The sequence below is a fragment of the Dromiciops gliroides genome, chromosome 1, assembly GCF_019393635.1.
Source record: "Dromiciops gliroides isolate mDroGli1 chromosome 1, mDroGli1.pri, whole genome shotgun sequence".
In the NCBI taxonomy this organism is placed as follows: domain Eukaryota; kingdom Metazoa; phylum Chordata; class Mammalia; order Microbiotheria; family Microbiotheriidae; genus Dromiciops; species Dromiciops gliroides.
Genome location: NC_057861.1, coordinates 366,226,935 through 366,249,117, shown reverse-complemented (window position 1 = coordinate 366,249,117; position 22,183 = coordinate 366,226,935). Strand labels below are relative to the sequence as shown.

At 34.8% G+C, this 22,183-nt stretch overlaps 1 protein-coding gene across 1 annotated transcript in view; it reads left to right on the top strand.

Moving 5' to 3' along the window:
- Nucleotides 1-3,956: 3,956 nt before the first annotated feature.
- The window catches only part of CDH18 (cadherin 18), a 1,453,365-nt gene continuing 1,435,138 nt past the window's right edge, over nucleotides 3,957-22,183 (top strand). The window contains exon 1 of the mRNA XM_043968707.1: nucleotides 3,957-4,285. The gene's annotated coding sequence lies outside the window, so the exon portion shown is untranslated. The remainder of the gene's footprint in view (nucleotides 4,286-22,183) is intronic.

Here is a 22,183-nt window from a genome sequence, read left to right as displayed (position 1 = left end):
GGGAGGGAGGGAGAAACATTTACAATTAAAAATCCTATGAAAGGTTAGCTAGGTGGCACAGTGGAATATGCACCAGCCCTGGATTCAGGAGGACCTGAGTTCAAATACAGCCTCAGACACTTGAAACTTACTAGCTATGTGACCCTGGGCAAGTAACTTAACCCCCATTGCCCCGCAAAAAAAAAAAAAAAATCCTATGAAAACAAATGTTGAAATCCATATTTACATGTAACTGGAAAATAATAAAATACTTTTATAATTTAAAAAATAAAAGTCTTTCTACGTCCCATAGAGTGATTTAGGCATGGAAAATCTATTTGACAAATCCCATCTAGAGCTATTTGTCCTATTTCCACTAGATGGTACTTCCTTATTCATATATCATATCATGTAACTCCTCTTTCTAAAAGGCTTAATGGCTTACAAAATCATGTCTAGACTTTCTTGGTATTCAATGACCTTTATAATCTTAAAACAAAGACGATCTATTGTTTCCTGTATGTTTTTTTGCCATTTTCTCAAAATTCTAGCTGAACTGAAATGTTCCCTGTCAACTGAAGATCTACTGTTGATTTCCTCCCCATTGTTTTGTTAGTAATTATTACCCTTAGAAGATTTTGCTTCAATTGCTACTCATCTTGAATTGTCACATTCTTTAAAGTTCAACTCAAATCTCAAATGTTCCCTGCTATGTTGTCTTCCTTGAGGCCCCTTGGTTCATTACCATTTTTTCCCCTTAGATCTCAAGTAGTATTTTGTTTTACATGTTTCCAGTGTAGTTATGTATTATTTTGTATTGTAGTTGACTGTGTATGTCTTACCTACTTGATCACACATTTCATGGGGCAAGGGCTCATTTTTCTATCAATTTTGTATCTTTCTCTGAAGCTAAGTATGCACAGTGAAATTTATGAGATTCCATTGGTAAGGGGGAAATTCCTCTACAAAAGGCAGATCAGTCCCTATTCTCAGACCTGTAGTCATAGTGAATTGTCTGGAATACTGAGAGATTAAGTGGCTCACCCAGCTTCACAAAGCTAATATGCATCAGAGGTCTAACTTAGACCCAATTTCCTGACTTCCTAACTCTGAGAAAAGTCCACTGTGACATTCATGTTCCCTCATATCTTTGCACATATTAGGTACAAAATTAGAAAGGATAGATGATACAGGAAGGATTTAGAGGATGAGACTAATAATAAATAATGAGATAAAATATAATTCAAGTAATTATAAAGTCCTTTATTTTATTAGAAAAATTCAATTTCTTGAGTATAAGAATGGGATTTTTTTGGTAAAAAAAGTCTGGGGATTATTTTTACTACAAGCTCAATTTAAGAAAACAGGTCAAAAGGATATCACAAAAGGTTACAATAATCTCATCAAGATTGGGAAGTGACAGTTCTGCCATAATCTGTCCAGATCAGACCAACTACAAAGTACTGGGTTCAATAGTGGTTACTATAGTTTAGGAAGAAAATGACAAGCTAAAAAGATACTGGAAACAAATAACAATGATGATAAGACAAGTAAAAAGAATTCCCTGTGAAGTTCAACAAAAGGACTTTAGGTTGATATTACTGGAGAAGACAGGAGAGAATGGCTAGTCTTGTTTATCTTTTTTCTTATACTAGAAGGACTCTCATGTAAAAGAGATATCTGATTTGTTCTTCCTATCTCCACTCCAGAGTACAGGACTTTAAGCAAAAGTTTCAGAGGGCAGAATTAGGGCTCAAACCAGTAATTCTTATCCAGACATAGAATGGAATATCTCAGAGTTAGTGATTTCCTTTAACTAGGGGGATCCAAGAAAAGGCTGAATGATTAATTGTTTGGTGCAATGTAAAGGGAAATTTTTTAAACTATAATTTAGACTAGATGGCCTCTGGCGTCCATTTTAATTTGGAGAATGTGTGATTCTGTTCCATGGGGTAAATCCTTCATTAGTAGAAACTGGTAGTAAAAGTGCCTATGTTTTCATTGGTAATATTACTGAATTTTTTGTTTGTTTTTAAACAGCCTTTTGTTTTCATTGGCATATGCCATTCCCAATGAAGTAACTTCTCCTATCAATACATATTACCAATTGATATACAACATATATTCTTTTTTTGTTTTTCGGGGCAATGAGGGTTAAGTGACTTGCCCAGGGTCACACTACTAGTAAGTGTAAGTGTCTGAGGTCAGATTTGAACTCAGGTATTCTGGAATCCAGGGCCAGTGCTTTATCCACTGCACCACCTAGATGCCCCCCCCACATATATTCTTTTTTTTTTTTTTTTGCAGGCAATGGGGGTTAAGTGACTTGCCCAGAGTCACACAGCTAGTAAGTGTCAAGTGTCTGAGGCTGGATTTGAACTCAGGTACTCCTGAATTTAGGGCTGGTGCTTTAACCACTGTGCCATCTAGCTGCCCCCCCCACATATATTCTTAAATAGTTGTGTAGTACACTGTGAGATCAAACATTTTCTCCAGAGTCCCACAGTCAGTATTTTTTGAGAGTAAGACTTGAACTCTAGTCCCAAGGAAATTCTCTTATGATAAAGTGGAATCTCTCATGTTAATTCTTCTATGTCCGATTCCTAGGTGATTCTGTTTTTCCACTTGCCATAGATAGAATCCAACATTCTCAGATTTCTTTTTTCACTGGGATGTGTGGTAAAGGTTTGCTGTATTATATACAGCTGAAGATTGGCCCTAAGATGAATTCTGTTCAGGATTTAAATTGCAGTGGGAATTGAGGGGAAGTTAAGCATTCTTACACAATTTACCTTAATGAGTACAGTAATGCACTTGTACAAAGAAAGAAGGAACTGTGAGGGTGACCAAGCTGTGTGAAATTGAGATAAGCACGCACCTTCTAATTAGAGGCTGAAACAGACAGTCATTTCTTCCCAGGGCTTGGATAACTTGACCCTATATGAAAAGATCTGGGTCAATGGAATCTATTTTTTTTAGCATGTGGGATGTGGCAGATAGCCTGGCCTTCAATTGCCGCTTTGTGTTTCGTCTTATTTATGGCCGGTCACACTGCTGAAAGTGAAGAAGTAGACTTGAGAAGAAAATCTTCTTAACCTTGTAAGGAGATGATTTAGATGTGGAAGACCTATTGGATGACTTCAGAGGAGAATCTTTTGAGGCTTTATGATTAAAATTTGGAAACATATCACACAAACTGATGCCTGACTCAAAAGAATTCAAAAATCTATTCTGTCCATTTATCTCCTCTTTTTATTACAGGAGCAGAAGCAAAACTACTGAGGAATTATTTTCCAGCACAGAATACGTACTTCGTTATTTGGTCATTCAAAAATACAGTGAAGAGTCCTTTAATTAATAGAAATCATATATGTGACTGGAGATATTACTATTCCCTGCAAAATGCCCTTGTCAGCTCATGGAATTCTGCTTACCGCATTTTATCTTCCACGCTTCAATTGGGGCAGAAAGATCTTTAACATACTGCTACTATGCAGTAAAGCTGAAATGCTGATGGAAGGTGCAGGTAGGTGTGTTTATATTCCAAAGTACCTATAGGCTGTGTAGGAAGGGACATTTTTTTAAATGCCTAAAACCCTACCAATACTAAGGAGCATGGAGCTTGTGATCTTTCACAGTCTATCTCTAAGGAAGATAAAAAAATGAAAAAAATACTTGGCTAAACTGCTGGCAAAACTCTTATTGTTTGTACCACTTCTGGAAAAAGACCCTTGGGACCAGCAATGGAATCCTGGCTATTGATTGGCTGGTTAAATAGAGGACTATTAGCTTCAGACAGGCTAGATTGATTATACAGCAGCAGAAAGAGCTCAGGCTCAGAGCTGAGTGAACAGTGAACGTCAGGGTGAGGGAGGGAGGAGGGAGAGTGAGAAGGAGAGCGAGAAGGAGAGCAAGAGAGAGAGAGAGAGAGAGAGAGAGAGAGAGAGAGAGAGAGAGAGAGAGAGAGAGAGAGAGAGAGAGAGAGAAAGCAAGTAGAGAGAGAGAGAAAGCAAGTAGAGAGAGAGAGGCAGGCTGTCTGAAGACTAGAGCATCAGCATGGAACTGCTGGTGCCTGAGAATTCTGATACCCAGCTCCCTCAGTGAACAAGTTACTGAGCTACCTTGCAAGAGGATGTGAGCTCTGAGTCCCTGCAAGAGAAAACAGACCAGATCTTGGAATAGTTCACCTTACTCCTACATCTCTGAGGAAGAGGGTTTTTTCTGAACACAATATATGTACATATTTCAAGCCCCTTTCCAACCTTCCCAAGTTCCAGTATTGACTATATACAGTTTGAGCCTCCAGGTAAGGAAATTATATTTTTGTCTCTCTGGCTTTTTTCCTCTTTAGTCATTCAAAAAAATCGTGTCCTTGTCTTGCCTTGCATGTTTGCAAACACCTCTAGGTTTTGTTACATCTATAGCCATCCACATGTATACATGAATGCCGATGGTCCCCTGTGAGTTTGCACATAAATATTTTCCATTTTAATAGTTTGTGGATCCAGGGCAGAAGATAATGTAGTAGTGCAAGATTCCCGAATTGGACTTTAAAGAACAAGCACATTATAAGAAAATAGAGCAGTTATAAAAAATGACATTTTTCTAACTCATGAAATGATTCATTATAAACTGTCCCATAGATACTAAGCAACTTTGATGCATAATAGTATTTTACCAAATCTTCTTCACTGCATTAATTACTTACTATATTTTCTACACAGGTATAGAGAATAGTACATGCTTCACCATGATTGTCAGGAGTTGTGTGTGTGTGTGTGTGTGTGTGTATGTGTGTATGTGTGTGTGTGTAAGTGTGATCTTTTGACTGAAGTCTTAACTCTTGAGCATAAAAATGATCTGTTTTAAATAATATGGTATTAGACTGCCATCTTATAGTTGTGATAATTAGGGTAAAGTGTTCTGTCAAGGACCAAGTCACAGACACAGGGATTCATGGCTATTCTATATCTGCTGTTTGGAGCTGAAGCAGTCCCATCAAGTTGATTGCTTTGATGTAACATTGACACTTTTCTTTTAAAGTGTCTCTCAATGTTGGTAAACTTTTCACATATTACAATCTCATCTCGGGGTGTGGAAGTGATAGGAGGAAGTTTCATTATTTCTTTAGAAGGTACTAGGTCTCAATAGGAATAATCAGCTTTGGGCAATGCAGCAGTCACAGAGTTGATGGACTTCAGGTTTATAGGTGACAAGAGTCAATTGCTAAAAAGACAGCCTTGTACTTCCAGACAAAAGGGATTTCTCTCATGCCTGCAGGAGTTGTGATGATTTGTAATACGCTTAATGTCAGTGTTTGCTTTTTCTGCTTTTTGATCCATGAAGAAAGAATTCTAGCTACTGAAGCAAGTTGGTTTGTTTCCTTTTGAGTGTAATTCCTTGAATCACTTCTTTAATAAAGGGGAAAAACTGCTGTTCAAAAATAGGTTCAAACTTTTGATGGATTGTTCTATTAGTTATACAGCCCTAATGGTCACCGACGTAGTGTGAGGAATGTTTTATAAAGTGATTCTCTTTCCCCCTAGTCACAACACCTACCTGCACCCTAGGTAAAATGTAACTGTGTGCAAAACAATGGGTTCATGAATTAAAATTCTTTGGGACATTTCCTTAATCTCCCAAAGAGAACAAGATAAGATGATAAAATTCCCACTAACACTATGCTTTAAGATTTGCATTTATTCCCAAAATCTAGAAATAATTATAATATATTACAGTATGGGTGCCTACAAATTTGAGAATGTGGTATTCATTAAAAGAGACAGGGGTATGCACTTAGAGTTAATTGAAACTATATGCTTTCACATATTGTTTATAATAAATGCTTCTACCACAATACTCCCTCCACTTTCTATTCATTGTCATAAGGGGGAAAAAGAAGGCAAATAATTAGTGACAAAAATTACCCAATATGCTATCCCTTTTATGGCTATATTCCTACATGTATATAGAAGTCTTTTAGATTTTCAGAATGATTTCTTTATAAATTATGTATATGTGTATCCATTTATATATCTAACTGTGTACATATGTATATATAGAGAGAGGGAGAGACAGAGACAGAGAGATATTACCTATTGGTTTACAGTCAATCTATTTTTAATATTTTTATTTTCATTGATAAATGTATTAATCTTTTGATAGGGATTATGAGGTAGATTTAAATTACTTTATCAACTGTTATTTATTATTTTTACTTGCAACATAAAGTTTTAAAGAACACTTCCTATATTCAGCTATAGCCTAAAGCTTACTTTTTTAGCATCTTTTTGGCAAAATGCCTATTTTGTATGACATTTGTTTAAAAGTTTATAGGGTTAAATATTTGAAAAATTTACATTAGAAAATATGCCATTTTCGCATAAACAAATGAACTTTTAAAAATTGAAGCTACCTAAGTAGATATACATTTATTTTTTTAAATATCTCACAGACATAGATACTCTTTCTTTCATGTTTTTAATAATTGCTTAAGCTCTGTGATGTGCACTCTTTCTCTCTTTCCCACTTTGCTATATACCCTCTCTTTAAAAACTTTATAGCTTTTTCTCCTAAATCCCTTACTAATTGCAGAATCATAAAATCATGATTTCTTTTGTAAATGCTATAGCTACTATATTATCTTGGTAGGGATAGAGATCTGTGCCAGATTCTAAAAGGGTTATATATGTTAGCAATGAGTTAGGAGGTCAAATGTTTGTCGCTTTTGCATTTCAATGTTTAATTCTGCATATAAACCTCTTTTCCCTCTTCTCACTGTTACTAGATTTAGGAATTCTCCCTTTTCTCTCCATTTTTGAGCATAAGTAAAGATGGCCTTTCATTCAAGCTTGCTTTTAATGGAATAGCATCACTTGTCTTTCCTGATTACTTATCTCACTCTTATGCTAGACCAAATCTCAGAGGGAGAAACATCTTTTTTTTTTTTGCTTCCATAGATAACTGAGCCATTAGGGGGCTCTTTCTTACTATGTTATTCATGGAGCAGGCTACATTGGGCAACTATATGATTCTTCGATATTGTCTTTTCTCCTTTTAAAAAATGCCAGTGCTTTTTGAATTAGTAATTTTTTTTTTGCAAAAGAGAAACAATAAAGACCAAAAAGAATGCTTTGATTTTAGTATAAGTAGTTATTAAAATATCTGTTAATAATATATCTGATACTTTGCAATTTACTTATTTTCATATTATTACTTGTAGGTACACAGTGTTAGATCTTTAATAGTAGCAATAAAAGTAAATAGTCCAATTATCTGTAATGTGCTATTTTTACACTTATATAATATTACATTATTAGAAGAGTGTAATGGAAAAATCATTTCCAAAGGAGAAATATCATCTGTATATTCATTTGTAACCATCTTTGAACTAGAGAGTGAATCAGTTTTCTGTCATGTAGTATTCCTTGGGAAGTGAACAGGTTGCTGAAAATCACTTTTATCTGTTTAAAATAAGAAAGAGAACCAATAGAAATAATAGGGTTGCTTTAATATCAGTGACATAAGGTGTAGGAATCAAATGATTTAATTAACATGCATATTCCTCTTACAAAATTTAAAGGTTACAAAGTAAACAAAAGCACATACACATGCAAAGAGGTATACACAGCAAATGATGCTGGAGCTGGCTCTAAATATACTGATTCTACCCCTTCATCAGAGCAGCCCTCTGAGTAACACACATTGTAATATCCTGCAGACTTGCTTCCTGAAGGACATACATTTCAACAATTTCCAACATTGCTGAACAAATTGTCTTTTCTCCAGGAACATGATAATCTGACTGTACCTAAGGCATTTCAATTATTCTAAACATTTTTTTTTCTTTAATGAAATTTACTGAAAAGTGAAAAAGGAGAAACTTGTATTTCCCCTTAGGAAATTATTTGTTTTTTGAAGGGTAGGAGGTTAGAAGAAATGAGGATACCACTGCTAAGATAGAAGAACTTAAATTCCTCTTTAAAACAGTCATTCCTCATTTCTCCTGCACTATTGGCAGGGGTTTGCCTTAGGGACAGAGATCAGAAGAGAAAGAATTAATAGAGAGTAGGAAGAGAAAAGTGGTGAAGAAGACTCTTTTGATGGAAATTTTATTCTACTGTCTGCTTGGCACGGTAAGTACCCTGAGAAGAAATAACCTGGAACATTTTTGGGAAACCATAGGAGGCTACTTTGTTCAGAGAAGCACTGATAAATTTTAATTCTCATGCATTCATTGTTAAAACAATTCTTATAAAAATATAAATTCTTAAGAGATATATCTAATCAAGAAAGCAGTAATCAGAAAGACATAAAATATGAGTACTAGTATCAGTTTTAAGAGCTCCATAATGTTTAGCAATCTTTTTGCTTATATAGCCATCAGAATTTCATCATAAAATATGCAAATTGTCAAATACACTGGAAATTGGGGTGAATTTCAATATTAAATATCCAGAGTCAAATCTCAGCTCTGCCTTTTACTGTATCTACAACATTAAACTGGTCATTCAATTTCTCTGAACTTCAGTTTCTGCATCTGTGAAATGCTAATTTTGGACATTTAAAAATAAATTTTCTTAGCACAACGCCCATACAAAATCAAAGGGTGGCTAAATTTGGGCCATAGGAACTATTTTGTCAGTCTTGCCCTAGAAGACCTCTAAGTACCCTTTCATTTCTAAACCTATTATATAATAACAAAGATGACCTCTAACATTTCTTCCATCCATACAGTTCTCTGATTTAATATATATATATATATATATATATATATATACATATATATTTAAACTACCATCAATATGAATTAGAGTTCCTTGAATTATAACATATAAATATATTTCTTTTAAGTATACAAAATGGTTTGCCAATATATTCTTTTACATGAAAGAAAAAAGATTCTGTCTCTCTGAGTATTTGAAATTGAAGGACATTAATAACTTGTAGGGATATTTAGGTGGCACAGTAGATAGAATGTTAGGACTGGAGTCAAGAAAACTCATCTTTGTGAGTTCAAATCCAGACTCAGACACTTAATAGTTGTGTTACCCTGAACAATTCAATTAACCCTGTTTGCCTCTGTTTCCTCATATGTAAAATGAGCTCAAAAAGGAGATTGCAAACCAGTATCTTGGCTAAGAAAATCTCTAAGGGATGACAAAGAGTCAGACATGATTGAAATGACAGAACCACAAAAATCTGCTGTGATTTGAAGGATAAAAGCCCTCCCCAACTGTAACTCTTTTACCCATTTACTTGGCAGAAGCATTGTTAGGAAAATAGACTGCAGATTTTGGGCCTTGTCACTGATGGCCTTAGTCAAAGGCAGAATAGAAACAAGTAAGGTAATATAATAGCTATACTAGTTATTGATAGTCATAGAGATGTATTGATACAGATTTGGGGCATCAAAATCTGATGGGAATGGTGCAAGGAAGGCATAGTCATATGTCAAGAACCTTGTATAATTCATGTTGAGAAAGGGTACTTCTAATTCTATGATTTTATTATAAAAAAGTTGTGGTTAATTATGCATTGAAACATAGGGTTATATCCAAGTGGGTAAGAGAGTCCTTCAATGATGAGTTATTTGGAAGAATAATTTCTCAAACATTTATTTAGTAGGTCCTTTTGTCTGTAAAACCCCAGACAGACCTGTTTATCTTTAACCCACTGACAGAAGATTCTCATGTTCAAAGGGCTTTGCAAAGATAAAGTTCAACTAGCACTCCAACAAAAAGAATCACAAAAGTCCAAAAACCTTGAATAAATCAAGCAAATAATCATAATCATAAACTAGTTATGGATTATATTCAGTTTAAAAGTATTATAATCATTTGTCCATTGAATAAAGGTAAATTTACCAGAAAGAAAGAGTGTTTTGGTGGGATAAAAGAATGAGACACAACACTGGATTTATACTTTAAAAAGATGCCATACCAACAACAAGCTCATTTAAGTGGTGAACCAGTCTAATGACTGAAGACTTCCATTTTGGGGAATAACAGTTTGAGTGTTGGAACCATGTTTCTGAAAGGGAATCATTATGAAGCATGTCTTCAGAGACTGAACTCATATGAAAGGTTAAATTCTATTTGGAATCAAAGATTCTGGTTGGGGTGATAGTGGCCTAAAGAAAGACAGTTTTAGGGAACAGAATTGTACCATGTAGATATAAATACAGCTAATAACTATAGAGTCCATGATCCCCAATTCCCAGATGAGAACTATACCCAAGAGGAATTTTATGAGGATTTCACAAAGGAAGAAATGGATTTACATTAACTAAGAGTTTTATTTTTCCCCATCTTACCTCTATATATCTGTCCTGCTTTCTTTATATGTATTCTCTATCCATAAAGACTCTGTATGCATTGTGGGAGAGAGTATTCCCATTTTCAGGAGGAATGTTTTGTACCAACTGTTCTTCTTAATGTTCCATTTTAGCAATCTAGCAAGAAAACTCATTAAGTTTGATTACAGATGAGAAAACCACTAATGGAGGCTCATACACAATAGTGCCAGAAACCCCCATCAAGGTGACTTTCAGAACATTGAGAATACTAGATACCTACCCTCAGGGTACCTAGTTTATCAATTTGAGTGATAGTTGTGGTATTGATTAATCCCTGAAAACTAAATAATACTCATTAATGTCCCACTCTTTTTGAGATTCAAGATGTTCATAGAATTATAGATTTATAGGTGAAAAGGAACTTCAACATCATCTAGTCCATGACTCTCATTTTTAATATGGGGAAACTGGAATCTAAAGAGATAAATTGACTTGTCACTGTTGACAAAGAAAATAGTATAGTCTGAATTGTTTACTCACTCCTCAGGACTCCACAATCAGTGTTCTTTGCACTCATTCCCTTTGACTCTTCAACTTTTGGTAATATTTTTAGGCTTCCCCCTACTTTATAGGAATAAAAGATAATAACGAATAAACAATGATGAAACAAAATTTATTCTAACCTGTGGCATGATTGAGTATGAGAATCATCACAATCATGTCCTCAGGAAGGCCATGCATATTGCTGGAAATGGGGAAGAGAAGCAAGGAGTATTTTTCTCCTTGTTATCAGATGATTTTTTTTTTCCTCTAGAAGCATTGTTTCCCCTGGAATACAGACAGAGGCTGGGAAGAGGTTAAGAATAGTTTTGGGGGCAGCTAGGTGGTGCAGTGGATAGAGCACTGGCCCTGAATTCAGGAGTACCCAAGTTCAAATGTGGCCTTAGACACTTAACACTTACTAGCCATGTGACCCTGGGCAAGTCACTTAACCCCAATTGCCCCACCAAAAAAAAGTGTCTAAAATTAATAAAATAACAATTCTACCTAAATCAGTCTATTTACTCAGTGTCATATCAATGAAACTATCAAAAATTATTTATAGAGCCAGAAAAAATAGTAACAAAATTCATCTTGAAGAAGAAGAATATCAAGGGAATCAATAAAAAAATGTAAAAGAAGATGGTTTATCCATACTAAATTTTAAACTGTATTACAAAGCTTTAATTGTCAAAGCAATCTGCTACTGGCTGAGAACGAAAGAGGCAGATCAGTGGGATAGATTAGGTAAAAATTACATTATAGGGGGTGGCTAGGTGGCGCAGTGGATAAAGCACCGGCCCTGGATTCAGGAATACCTGAGTTCAAATCCGGTCTCAGACACTTGACACTTACTAGTTGTGTGACCCTGGGGAAGTCACTTAACCCCCATTGCCCTGCAAAAAAATAAATAAATAAATTACATTATAGTAAATGACCATCGTAATCTAGTATATGATAAACCCAAAGATGCAATCTTTTGGAACAAAACTCATTATTTGACAAAATCTGCTGGGAAAACTAGAAAACAGTATGATAGAATCTGGGTATAGAACAAAATCTCATATCTCATACCAAGATAAGGTCAAAATGGTGCATGTTTTATATATAAAGGGGCATATCATAAGCAAATTAAGAGAGCATGGAATAGTTTCTCTCTCAGATCTGTTGATAAGGGAAGAATTTAGGACCAAAGAAGATAAAGAGAGCATTGAAAAATGCAAGACAGATCATTTTAATTATATAAAATTGCTCATTTTTTTTCTTAAACCCAATGCAACCAAAATTATAAGGAAAGAAAAAAAACTGGTAAAAACTTTTTGGAACAATTATCTCTGGTAAAGGCCTCATTTCTCAAATATATAGAGAAGTGAGTCAAATTTATAAAAATACAAGTCATTCCCCAATTGATAAATGGTTAAAGAATATGAACAGGAAATTTTCAGACAAATAAATTAAAGGTATTTACAATCATATGAAAAAAAGTTCTAAATCACTATTGATCAGAGAAATGCAAATTAAAACAACTCTGAGGTATCATCACACACCTATCAGTGACCAATACGACAAAAAGGGAAAATGTTGGATATTATGGGGGCTGGTGAAAACTGGGGCACTACTGCACTGTTGGTGGAATTGTGAACTAATGCAACCATTCTGGAGAACAATTTGGAACTCTGCCCAAAGAGCTAGTAAAACTGCATATCATTTGATCCATCAATACCCCTGCTAGGTCTATATCCCAAAGTCATCCAAAACAAAAATATACACAAAAATATTTATAGCAGCTCTTTTTGTAGTGGCTAAGAATTGGACATTAAAGGCATGCCATCAATTGGGAAATGGCTAAACAAGCTATGGTATATTATTGTGCTGTAAGAAATGGCAGGCAGGATGATTTCAGAAAAAAAAAAACAAAACTGGAAAGCCCTTTATGAATTGATGCATAATGAAGTGAATAGAACCTGGAGAATGTTATGCACAGTAGCAACACTATTGTACAATGAAGAACTCTGAATAACTTAGCTATTCTTAGCAATACAATGACCCAAGACAATCCAAAAGTCTAATGATGAAGCATACTATCCACCTTTAGATAAAGAACTGATATTAATTGAAAACTGACTGAATCATACTATTAGTAATTTATTTTCTTTTTCTTTTTCTTTTTTTTTCCTTTATTCTAGTTTTCACTTTGAAAATGACTTCTATGGAAATGTGTTGAGGAGGGAGAGAATTTGGGAAGTCAAAACATTAAACAAAATGTTTTATAAAATCCTGTCTAAAATTACAAAATGAGCCAGTTCTTCCTTTTGGTTCTTCACCTGATTTTCCTCTTCTAAAACACAAATAGCCCTCACAGCCACCACGGGTTTAAGTTCTTCAGGCTATCATTTTAATGTGGTAGGTGAATATGTAGAAGTGTTCATTTTCTTATAAAAGTTTTCTGCTGAAAGGAAGGACCAAAGAGAGAACATAAAGGACAAGCACCAGTTGACTGGATTTCAGGGGAACAGAATTAGGGGATAAACAATTGGAAAAAATAGAGGTGAAGTTCACTGAAGGCAAAACTCAACCAGGTATTACAGAATTTTGCATGACTAGAACATAGGTCTACTGGTAAGAGAAATATTTGTAATGTTTTTTTAAGAACAATGATCCTTAAATAAATTACCAAGGTTAATATTTCAAATTAGTAGAGCATTTTTAATTTTATATAGTGCTTTCCTTAAAAGAACTCAATAAGGTGAGTAATAAAAATATAATTATCCCCATTTTAGAGATGAGGAAACTGAAGCACAAAGAGATTAATTGATTTGCCCAAAATTATACAAATAGTGTTCAAGTGAACCAGTTTCCATCTTTGTGTTTTCTGATTGGAGCAACCCTTTCTCAGTACCACATGAGCATGATAATTACTGAGACATATGTAGCTAGAAGCAAGGAAGGTTAACTGGTTATTTGGATATACCGCCATAATATGTAATCAGATCATAAAAAGAAACAAGTGCAATTCTCACTATAAATAGTACTATTGAATATTATAGTGTGCATGACAATTTTTTTTGTTTTGTTGTTTGTTTTGTTGTGAGGCAATGAGGGTTTAGTGACTTGCCCTGGGTCACACAACTATTAAGTGTCATGTGTCTGAGGACAGATTTGAACTCAGGTCCTCCTGAATCCAGGGCCGGTGTTTTATCCACTGTGCCACCAAGCTGCCTCTGTGCATGACAATTTAAAAAGAATAATACAATCCCATACGTTTGGAAGATATTTGTTATATTGAATTATGTTGATTTGTCTGCGGGGAGACAAATATATTTTTACATTTGGATTATATAAACTCATTGATATGTGTACTCCCTCTGCTGGTCCAGCTTAAAATCATTCCATTCCTCCTTATCCACTCCAATTATTCTATACATTTATACAATAAAGCCCTCAATAGAGACTTTGTCCAACAAGCTAATGTCCTACCACTGATTCCTTTAATCTGTTACAGATACCAAAACAATAATCAGCTATCCATTTTTTATCCCAGATCCTTGTTATGTAACCAGGCTCTTTCCTTTCCAGATATTTGTGTACTAGTGCTGTCTTTTAAGGCATTATAAAATTAAAATGATTTGTTTATTTACCTTCATACTGTTCTGTCCTCACAGTAGATCTTTGATCTTTATTTCTTATTTTAGGAGAAAATACCCCCTTCATAATTTTCACTCTGATGCTCCAATGATCTTAAATATGACATGGAATTACTCATCAAAAAGAAAGGCATATGGCAGGACCTGGATAATAGGGTGCAAGAGTTGTTCTTATTTTCTATTTCTTGCATTTCTCTAATTATCTTCAAATTTTAACACAGAAACACGTACACCTACCCACATACCTCTACACACACATACATTCCCCCCCACACACACACACACACAAATCAAACAGTATCAAGGAAAACAAAAAAGCAAGCACATTAACTCTCTGAATTGTGTATAGGACCAAAATCTAGGACTGGGGTATTGCTTCTGTGACAGCTCAATGAATCAATTTTTATGACTACTAACCTCACCTAGTACAAAAATAGATAACCTAAGGAAATGCCCCAGGTTTAACTGTAACTGACAACTAACAATGTTTTAGTATTCTGCTGTCTGTTTCTTTCATGCATGTTGCAGCATAGTATTTCTTTTTTTTTTTTTTTTTTTTTTTTTTTAGTGAGGCAATTAGGGTTAAGTGACTTGCCCAAGGTCACACAGCTAGTAAGTGTTAAGTGTCTGAGGCTGGATTTGAACTCAGGTACTCCTGACTCCAAGGCCAGTGCTCTATCCACTGCGCCACCTAGCTGCCCCCATAGTATTTCTTATACATAGTTTTGATCACATCTCTCTTTGGCTCAAGTCTTCAGTGGATCTCACTTAACTACAAGTGAATATCAAGCTCATTTTTATGTGCTCAAAACCCTGGGAGATCGGATAATAATCAACCTTTCTGTACTTACTTCCTATGACTTTATTATATGTATACTACTACATTCTAGCCAAATTGGATTGTTTTTTTGCTTACAAATTTGCCAGAAACTCTCTTGCCTTCATTTTTCCTCCCTTTCCTATTTGGATTTCATCTTTTAAATGTCATATGAAACACCAACTTTTCCATAAAGCTTTTTCTGAACCTGTTAGTATGGACTTCACCTCTCAGAAATCACATAGAACTTGGTTCTGCATTCTAATACACTTTTGAAATATTGTACATTATAAATAACTATTTGTTTCTTAGTCACAACCACTTAGGCTGTGGGATATTTGAAGTCAAAGATCATCCTTATCTAACTTTTAATAATAATACCTAATATTTATTGAGCAATTTAGGATTGTTCTTCATATTTATTCTTGTGGTAAAAAAACGGAAGTTTTAGCTTAATCGTTTGAGAGTTGAGCACATGCTACTGAAGCGGCTTTTGAAGGACCTCCCTTTTGGGGTGGAGACTGTGACGAACTTCCAAGACGCCAGCTTAAAACTGAGGGTGGAATGGAAGTTCGGTCTCTCTCCGGTATTTCAACTTAGCTGTGGCGGTGCACACTTTTGGTGTTCAGTGCTGGTTCTCGGCCTGGCAGACAGTTTGGGATTCAGGAGTTTTATAAAGGAATATAGACTAAGCTTGGATCTAAGATTATTCATTTGTATTTCTACTTTCCTATTTCCCTAATTGGTATCACTTTTTGTTGTCTAATTAATTCCCAAATAATAAAAACTAATCCCTCACTGATTAAAGCTCAGAGGCTTCTTTTTCTTAGTGGTCTGGGAGATATATAAGGGAAAAGTTAAAAGGGGGAGTTTAATGCTTGTATATTCAATTTTAAATCTCACACTCTTCACAATAAACCAGCAAGTTTAGTGCTAATATCCCCATTTTTCAGATGAGGAAAGAGAGACTGACAGATATTAAATTCTTTGATCAATATCGCATAGCTAAAAAAACATAAGAATTGAATTCATATCTTAATGACCCTCAAGTCTAGTAATCTACCCAATGTACCAACTAGTCCCAAATATAGCACCATGTAAAACATAGTTTGTGAAAAAAATAGTTTGTTAATTTAATATACAATGAATTAAAGCTATAAAACAATGGATATTTTATTGTCAAGTTTTCCAAAACAAAGCAATAATATTCATATATTTATTGATTATGTCTGGCAAGCTATGACACCAGACATTATGGGAAATAAAAGGAATTGTAAGGCATTTTTCCTGTCCTCACGTACCTCATATCTGCAATTCATTTGAGTTATTGTGGTGTTTTTAAAAGCAAAAAAGATTTTGAGTCATAGGATTTGGGTCCATATGCTTCTATTACTTCAGATTACCTTTGCAATTTTGGGCAAGGCAAACTTTAATTTTTAAAATGAAGTTATTGGATTAGATGATTTCTAAGGACACTTTCAACTTTAAGTCTAAAATCTTATGAACCTTCTCTTATTCCTTAAAATCCCTTCTCTTTTCTCATTCTTGCCTTTAAAATACAACTCTATTATTATTTCACAAATACTGATTTCATCAAGCTATTCTCTCTCCAAAACCTTTGATGGCTAGGCTACCCACTGCCTATAGGATAAACTTAATACTCTTTAGATTACAATTCAATGATGTCCATAATTTGGTCTAAGCCAGATTATCTAATGTTAAACTTCTCTCTTCTCTAAGATGGTCTTTTTTCTAGCTGTTGGCTATTTGTTCTATTCAGATAATCAATAAACTTTTAGTAAGTGCCAACTATGTTCCAAGCATTGTGCTAAGCACTGGGGATAAAAAAAGCTAAAGATAGTTCCTATCATTAAGGACCTCAAAATCTAATAGGGGAGACAACACAAAACAACTATTAAAAATGAACAAACAACAACAAAAAACAGGGGATAGCTAGGTGACACAGTGGATAAAGCACTGACCCTGGATTCAGGAGGGCCTGAGTTCAAATCAAGCCTCAGACACTTGACACTAGCTGTGTGACCTTGGGCAAGTCACTTAACCCTCAATGCCCTGGAAAAAGCAAACAAACAAAAACAAACAAAAAAAGAACGCAAACAACAAAAAAGCCATATGTAGAATGCCCATAATAATTAATAGAGAGAGGCATCAGAAAATAACTTTTTAGAAGGAGGGGGAGTTTTTGAGATGTAAAAGATTGACATAGTTAGACCTGTGCTTTAGAAAAATCATAGACCACCAAGTGGAAGATGGACTAGAGTGGAAGAGTCTTGTGGCAGGCAGACAAACCAACAGGTTATTGCAATAATCCAGGGGTGAGGAAGTAAGAGTGATTAGAAGGGTGGTGGCAGTATCAGAGCAGAGGAGGAGATTCGGGACATATTAAAATGGTAAAATCCATAGGCCTTGGAAAATGATTTGATATGGAGAGAGATGCTTAGTAAAGAGATGAGGCTGATACCTAAATTGTGTGTCTGGAGAACTGGAAGGAGATTGGTGATCTCAATAGTAATAGGGAAGTTTGGAAGGAGATGGGAAATGAATCTGGAACCTGTTGAGTGTAAGATGTCTAGAGGACAACCAGTTTGTGATGCATAATAGGTAGTCGCCCCCAAAATGTGCTCCATGGAGCCAGCCTTCAGGATTCCACCCAAATGCTAACTCTTTACTAAGACCCCCCCCCCCATGACATTTTGCCATTACTTTGGTTCACATTCATTATCCCTCTTCTGGAGACCTAAAGCACTTATTTGCTATAGTATTCATTAGTGGCACGTATATACTGCCTCATGTCATAACTCCATTATTTAATATCTTCATATCTTATTTCCCCAAAGAGACTAAAAGATTTGTGAGAGAGGAAAGATACCATCCATATTTTTCTTATCTTTCTACATTTTGAACATGGTGATTCACACATACTCAGTGTTGTAATTGGAATAAAATAGGTTGGCATAGTAGAATGAGAGCTATATTTAACATCTGTAGAGATAAGAGTGCAAATCCCATCTTCAATGTATAATCACACTGTGGTTATCCTCAAAACTAATCACTGCAGTGTTAGGTGTACTATGCTCATTTTTCAAATAAGAAAAATGAGTATCTGAGAAAATTATATAACTATAGCCATACAACTAATATGTGGCAAAGCTGAGATTTGAAGGTGGCACTTTTGATTTCAAAACCAATGAATTTATATTACTGAATGGTGTTTCTTCTCTGAATAGGTACAAAATGATCATGGTCTTTGCCTTCAAATATCCCACAGCCTAAGTGGTTGTTACTAAGAAAAAAAATAGTTATTTATAATGTACAATATTTCACACGAGTATCAGAAAGCTATAAATAGCTTTAAAAATAAAATTGTTGGGGCAGCTAGATAGTACAGTGGATAAAGTACTGGACCAGGATTCAGGAGGACCTGAGTTCAAAATCCAGACTCAGACACTTGACACTTACTAGCTGTGTGACCCTGGGCAAGTCACTTAACCCCCATTGCCCCAACAAAAATAAAATAAAATAACATAAAATTGTTGTGAATTTTGTTTCCCTCTCCCCATTTCTCTTATTTAAAAAACACAGCAGTCCTGCATTTTTATTAAAAGAAGGAAGTATTTTATTAGGATCCAATTGCTCCCTCGTTCTAATCCTTACATTAAGGCAGATTCCATCTGGAGTCTTTGGCCATACCACTTAACTGTTCTTTCTCTTTCTTCCTGCCTATTAATTAGAATTAATAATATCCACAACCACACAGCAGTAATAAGCTAATTAAGTTAATGCTTATAAAGTATTTTCATGATTAAAAGTACTGTAGATAAATACTGGGCCATTATACAAGGAACATCATTAAATGGAGTGTGCTGAGAAAAGAAACTCTTTGCACACTATTTGAAGACAAATACTTTGAAGGTGATGGTAAGATGGAGAATCTTCATCCCCCTTTTGTTGTGTTTATTTGACTCTTATAAGCCTTGCAAACAGAGCCAGAAATGATTTTGTTTTGCTAAGATGCTCATTATATTCAGAGGGATATTTGGAACAATGTACATAGAAATCTGTTTCTGCAGCATAATTAATGACATGACTTTGAAGCATGTGGTCCTTCATGGAGGTCCTGGAGAAGAACTGATAGGGAGAAAAAAAAAAACACTTCTTTTCATAATCTCCTTGTCCTCTTTCTTTGGCAGATTTGTACTTTGGCAACTTAACTTGTTTGCTGAAACAACCACCCCTAGCTCCTTTAATTATTTATGTCTGGTTTTCATATTTTTTTCATAAATTCTAGTAGCTGGATAGTCACAATATTGTGGGGGTAGTTCCTGCCATCTAGTTATCGAATGTTTCTAACATAAAACAATAGTGTTAACTTCCTAGCTAGACAAGACTAGACATTTCATTTGCCAAATTTTTTTCTTTAATAAACTGCACATCAACTAGACCAAGGATTGTTAAGTAGTGATGTATCAAGTTGTAAAACAACTACCAAGAACCAAAACCTCTTGTGAAAGGGAAAGAGAAGGGAAGGAGGGAGAGGGAGAGGAGAGGGAGAGGAAAAGGGAGGGGGAGGGGGAGAAGAGAGAGGAAGAGAGAGAGAGAGAGAGAGAGAGAGAGAGAGAGAGAGAGAGAGAGAGAGAGAGAGAGAGACCTTGAAAGAAATGTTTTAAAGTTTTTATTTTTCTATTACTCCAGTGAAAATCATTCAGTACTTTTCAATTCTTATTTGTGAGCTCAGATACCACCAACTAGATCAGGGCTTCTTAAACTTTATTTCCACTTAAAACCCCTTTTTGTCCAAGAAACTTTTACAGGACCTCAGGTACAAAAGTATATAAAATAATTTTATATAACTATTTACTGTTGCCAATTTTTTCACAACCCCCCCTTCACTTACTTGACCCTCAGTTTAAGAATCTTTGCCCCAGATGTTAAAAAATTAGGTCTCCTATTAAAATGTTTATTCCTGCAATTCCGCTGTAGTTTATCAAGTTAATTTTTACAAAATAAAAATTGGAAAGTGGTGCAAGGGATAGTGTTGGATTCAGATTCAGGAAGTGTTGAATTAAAATCTAGTCTCTGACACTTCCTAGCTGTGTCCTTAATGAATCTTTCATTCTAATCTTTCCTTAAGAGAGAATGAGAGGGGGCAGCTAGGTGGGGCAGTGGATAGAGTACTGGCCCTGGAGTCAGGAGTACCTGAGTTCAAATCCATCCTCAGACACTTAACACTTACTAGCTGTGTGACCCTGGGTAAGTCACTTAACCCTCATTGCATCACTAAAAGAGAGAGAGAGAGAGAGAGAGAGAGAGAGAGAGAGAGAGAGAGAGAGAGAGAAAATGAGACATATCACTATTATAAGGAAATCTATAAAAAATTATAAAACGTCCAATCAGATACAATGTCAATTTCAGCATAAGAATCCTAAAGAAAAAGAGCAAAACTTCCATAATAAGCATGACTATTTGAGGGCTATAACAAACTATATTTTAACGAACTTTCCCCATTATTTCTTATTTGAAAATAAGTGATACTTATGTTAAACATCTTTGTATCTAACAATTTGGTATTATATTTTAATACTAAAGGATTCAAGTGAATTCCACCTATTCATGTTGTTCTTTCTTTTAATCTTAATAGTATTTTATTTTTTACTGTTAGAAGTAAAGGTAGATTTTAACATTCATTTTATAAGATTTGGAATTCCAAAATTTTTCCCTCCCTTCCCAGACAGAAAGAAATATGATATAGGTTATATATGTACAAACACATTGAACATATTTCCACATTGATTATATAGTGAAAGAAGAATCAGAAGAAAAGGGGAAAAAATAAAAAAGGAAAAAAAAAACACAAAAAGTAAAAATAGTACGGTTCAATCTGCATTCAGATCCTACCATTCTTTTTCTGGATGTGGAGAGTATTTTTCATCCTGAATCCTTAGGAATTGTCTTGGGTCATTGCATTTCTGAGAAGAAAGAAGTCTATTACAGCTTATCATCATCACACAATAGTGCTGTTACTGTGTAAAATGTTTTCCTGGTTCTGCTTACTTCACTCAGAATTAGTCCACTTAAGTCTTTCCAGGTTTTTCTGAAATCTGCCTGCTCAACATTTCTTCCTGCACAATAGTATTCAATTACATTCATATGCCACAAATTGGGCAGTCATTCACCAGTTGATGGGCATCCCCACAATTTCCAATTTTTTGTACCACAAAGATTGCTGCTAGAAATAATTTTTGTACGTGTGGGTCTTTTTCCCGTTTTATGATCTCTTTGGGTTACAAACCTAGTAATGGTGTTACTGGTTCAAAGCGTATGCACAGCCATATATCCCCTTGGTCATAGTTCCAAATTCTTCTCCAGAATGGTTGGGTCATTTCACAACTCCACCAACAATGCATTAGTGTTCCAATTTTTCCACAGCTTTTCCAACGTTCATTATTTTTCTTTTTTGTCATATTAGCCAATCTTATACATATGAGGTGTTACCCCAGAATTATTTTAATTTGCATTTCTCCAATCAATAGTGATTTAGAATATTTTCCCCTATTGCAATAGTTTTGATTTCTTCATCTGAAAATTGCCTATTTATATTCTTTAACTGCCTCTTCATATTCTTTAACAATTTTTCAATTGAGGAATTACTTGTATTCTTATGAATTTGATTCAGTTCTCTATATATTTGAGAAATTAGGCCTTTATCACAAACACTGGCTGGAAAAATTGTTCCCTAGCTTTCTGCTTTCATTCTAATCTTGGCTGCATTGCTTTTGATTGTACAAAACTTTTTTAATGTAATCAAAATGATATATTTTGCATTTCATAATATTTACTATATATGCATAATATCCTTAACTATTCACCCATTTGAAAACTTAATGT